The sequence below is a fragment of the Myotis davidii genome, unplaced genomic scaffold, assembly GCF_000327345.1.
Source record: "Myotis davidii unplaced genomic scaffold, ASM32734v1 scaffold175, whole genome shotgun sequence".
Lineage (NCBI taxonomy): Eukaryota > Metazoa > Chordata > Mammalia > Chiroptera > Vespertilionidae > Myotis > Myotis davidii.
The window spans coordinates 3,261,034-3,265,590 of record NW_006286972.1 but is presented as its reverse complement, the minus strand read 5'-3'; the positions used below and the strand labels follow the sequence as shown (position 1 = coordinate 3,265,590).

Sequence of the window (4,557 nt, the reverse complement as noted above, 5' to 3'; positions counted from 1 at the left end):
CGGCTGTGTTTGGTCCGGGAGGGGCGGTGCGAGTGGGTGGGAGGTCTCTGCCCGGCCCCTCTCCCGCGTTTCCCGGGAGCCTGGCGTGGCGTCCTTCTCGGATTCGCGGTATAGTCTCCGCCAGGTCTCGAGACTGCCTAACGGGCAGGAGTGGCTTAGAAACGCTCCGCGTCCCTCACTGCCCACCCACATCCGGACCCCAACAGAAAGTGGAGGGCTGGCGGGTAGTGAAGGGAAGGGCGCTCTCGCCGCATCGTGTGTCCTCATGCCCCTGGACAGCCAGTGTGTGGCTTCCCTGCACACCTGGGCACAGCTGCACCTGTTGCGGCTCCACCTCGCCACGGCTCGGGCTCCCTGGAGGACTTCTAGGACCTGTGACTTCCTTGCAGTCCTGGGAGACACAGGCTCGTTTCCTAGGGCTCAAGGCTGCTTCCGTCCGTTTAAAACTACATGCAGATTTTCATCTTACTTGGAATTCTGCAGTATTATTTAAATATAAAAAGGTTTCCGTTTGGTGTTCCAGGAGACCTTTTACATTGTGGAATACTACATCCGGCTGACCTACTGTTTATTCCTGGGGTCCAGAAGTTCCTGTTCTTTTTTTAAACTTTTAATATATTTTTATTGATTTAAGAGAGAAAGGGAGAGGGAGAGAGAGAAACATCAATGGGGATCAAGCCCGAAACCCGGACATGTGCCCTTGACCCGAATCCAACCTGGGACCCTTCAGTCCATACCCTGACACTAGTCTAGCCACTGAGCCAAACCAGCTAGGGCCAGAAGCTCGTGTTCTTGCTTCCTTGCTGTTTGGGCCCAGGTGCAGTTGATGGAGGTGCCTGGAGCGCCCACAATGCTGGATTCCTAGAGAAGCTACAGACATCCTGCCGAGCCTCCTGGGGCAGTGCTGTATCCTAGGGTTGTGGATGATGCCCAAGTGAACGCACTGGTCCTGGAGTCATGTGTTTCCAGGCTTGCATTTATTACTTTCCTTCTGCCAAGGTTTTCACAGAAATGCCTTCTGGTACTCACTGTTTTGGGGGCATGTTGTGGGGATTACAGCACATGCTGAATAGACTGGGCTCCAGAGTTAGAGTGGGGCAGGCTTGGGCATGTTGGCTGTGACTCCGGCCCCACCCCATTCTGGCTGTTGGAAGTGACCTGCTCTGTCAGGAATGAAGGACTGAGAGCCTGTACAGTGCCAGCTAGTAGTAAGGAGAGCCACATGAAGTTGCTGTGTTCGAGGTCAGATATGGCCAAACCGTGGGGATTTCATATGGGCTCGATAGTAGGAGGTATTCATTGCTAGGTCCTTCCCTTGAGGAAACCACAGGGCCACTACATTAAAGAAACCATTCAGAGCACAGTGATTGGTGTGAGGCAGTGACAGGGACAGCAGTGTCTAATGGCAGGATAACAGGCATAGGACAGAGTGGCCCAATTCAGGCTTCCTGTGAAGGTGAAACTACTGACTAGGATTTGAATAGGGAGATCTGTGGCCTGTTTTTTGCTCCCTTTGCTTGTGCCTGTCACACACAGGAGATGAAAGTGAGCCTAAATTTTAACACTGTGTTCCCGAGTTTGCCATGGTTTGTAGATGTGAGTACTAGTAAATGTGCTTGAAGGAGAATTGAGGGTGGTGATTAACCTCATCTGGAGAAGAAACAATACGCCTCTTGTTGGGCAAACACAGGCCAGAAACAAGGACTGTGGTGCAGGAAGGCAATTTGGATGGAGTGTGGCATAAAACAAATGAGTTAAAATGAAATTAAATAGATGAGGCTGGCTCTGAAGGCATTGTCTGTCCTTGACAGACAGCTTTTCTCACATGAATGGCTTGTGTAATTTCCTGTGTCCATGGACTTGTGGACAAACATTTGTTAAATGTATTTGCTTTTATGACCACAGTTGTCATTTGAAGGAACAGATGCCCCCCTGTGAAAAACTGATGTTAGATCTTAGACCTTTTGAATAAGGTGTTAGTGGCAGAGGGTGTGTGAGCAGAGTCTGAAACCCCCAGACTTGAGGGCCAGAAAGAGCTGGGCTGTGCCTTAGGATGGGCGACATTCTCTGGAGTCCCTGGTGCTTTGGTGAGCTGTGTCATGAAAACTAGAACATCTGATTCCATAAAGGAGGATGTTAGATTGACCTGGCTTAATTAATTATTTGCTATTTCTGTACCTGGTTTCAGAATCCATGGCTAGAAAATTTTGGCTAGGCTATATATTTTCTTGGTTGGGGGGAAAATGGGGGCAAAAGGGAGAGATTTAGCTTTTACATGGTTTTAAACCTTAAACATGCCTGATTGAGCTATCAGTTTTTTAAACAGATGTACTTTTTAAAATATTATTTTCTGTAAATTTCCAGTGGCTAGAAAGCTATTCTGTCACTCGGCTGTCTTGCTTTCTTTTGTCTGTATACAGGCATAATTAACAGTCTTCAATCTAGACTCTTTGGATATAATTCTGAGCTTAGATCCTGGCATCATAGGTATTAATGAAGGCAGTGTGTGGGGGACAGAGATCTGTTGGTTAACGTGAATCTGGCCAGGTGTGGCCAAGTGGACTGAGCCAGCCCCAGAGCCTCATGTTCCCCACAAGCCTGCTGACTTTGTGGTTCTGTTACATTTTTCTCACTTACCTTTGTCTTTACTACTTCTCTACATTTTTGCACAGCTTGCTCACTTCCGACAGAGAAAAACAAAAGGTGACTGTGCGCATTCGAAGAAAAAGACGGCGAAGAGGAAGAGCTCGACTGTCGATGCGCCTGTCCAGGAGGAGAGTCCGGTAGCCAAGGAGGACAGTGGATTCCTGGGAGGAGGGGACGTTTGCAAAGCCACCTCATGCAGTGACACCCCTGATGGGGCAGCAGCAGCTCAGGTAAATTTTCTCAGCATTGTGTTTTTATATTGTGCTCATCTTTTAGTTATTGTTAGCGTAACTTACAAAAGGCGGTCTTCGGTTTGTTTTTGCCTCTCAAATGTGGGGAAAGAGGGTTTTATTTTAGTTTACAAAAAGGGGGAGTATATTTTTGTGGTTTTGCTCCCAATGTTTTATCTTTGTATGATTGTGAGAAATTTTGGATTGACTGTTTGAAGGCAGTGCCAGTACTGGTGCTTGCTTTGGTGATGGAAGTTTTATAAGTATGAGTTCATCGGGTGTGGCTGTGTGCATCATCCCCTCTAACAGGTGTTTTCTTTGGATACTTAAACTATAATACTCCTTCACCTACTTTCAAATCCACCTACTTGTCATTCTTTGTCCTTTCCCTCTTGCTGAACGTGGGAAGAGGAGGGAAGGGGGTGAAGGTGTGGAAATGTGGTATTGCTGGAGGAGGCAGCACATTCTGTTGCTCAAGGTCCTGAGAGCTGCAAAGGTTAGGTGTAGCAGGTGAGTGGAAGTGGACTTGGGCATTGAGAGTACTGAGGATGCTGGCCCTGAGTGGCTTCCCTAGGGCCTCCCGATCAACCATAAGTGGGCTCTCCTTGGAGCTTTTTCCTGTATGCCTTATAAATAAGGGGCCTTGAACTGTGAGTATTCCCTACTGTGTGCAATAGGGCAGGTGCAGATTTAGGTGTTTGCTAGAATGAGCTGGAAAACTGGCAGCTGAGGGCAGAATTTGACTCAAAATAATGATGTATCTGGCATGCCTTATGGCAGCGGTTCTCAACCTGTGGTTCCCAACCCCTTTGGCAGTTGGACGACCCTTTCACTGTGGTTTCCTAAGACCATTCTGCATATCAGATATTTACATTATGATTCATAACAGTAGCAACATTACAGTTATGAAGTAGCAACAAAAATAATTTTATGGTTGGGTCACAACATGAGGAACTATTTAAAGAGCCAGAAGGTTGAGAACCACTACCTTATGGGAAAAAAATGATTATCACCTATACCACCTACAAATACACTACCTACAAATCTGGAATTTTGCTTCTTTTTTACAGCAGCGTAGTATTCCATTGTGTAGATGTACCACAGTTTTTTAATCCACTCATCTGCTGATGGGCATTTAGGCTGTTCCATATCTTAGCTACGGTAAAATGTGCTGCTATGAACATAGGGGTGCATATATCCTTTCTGATTGGTGTTTCTGATTTCTTGGGATATGTTCCTAGAAGTGGTATTACTGGCTCAATTGGCAGTTCCATTTTTAAGTTTTTGAGAAAACACGATACTGTTTTCCACAGTGGCTGAACCAGTCTGCATTCTCACCAGCAGTGTAAGAGGGTTCCTTTTTCTCTGCATCCTCTCCAGCACTTGTTGTTTATTCATTTGTTGATGATAGCCATTCTGGCAGGTGTGAGATGGTACTTCATTGTCATTTTGATTTGCATCTCTTGGATGATTAGTGACTTTGAGCATGTTTTTATATGACTCTTGGCCTTTCTGTATGTCTTCTTTTGAAAAGTGTCTATTTAGGTCTATTGCCCATTTTTTGATTGGGTTGTTTATCTTCCTTTTGTTAAGTTGTATGAATTCCCTGCAAATATGCAGTTCTCAACCTGTGGGTCGCGACCCCTTTGGGGGTCGAACGACCCTTTCACAGGGGTCGCCT

The 4,557-nt window shown here is 46.3% G+C and overlaps 1 protein-coding gene across 7 annotated transcripts in view; it reads left to right on the top strand.

Annotated features, from left to right (window-relative positions):
• Positions 1-2,676: 2,676 nt before the first annotated feature.
• PCNT (pericentrin) overlaps positions 2,677-4,557 on the top strand; it is a 90,905-nt gene continuing 89,024 nt past the window's right edge. For all 7 annotated transcript variants that reach the window (XM_015560688.1, XM_015560693.1, XM_015560691.1 and 4 more), the window contains exon 1: positions 2,677-2,876. The gene's annotated coding sequence lies outside the window, so the exon portion shown is untranslated. The remainder of the gene's footprint in view (positions 2,877-4,557) is intronic.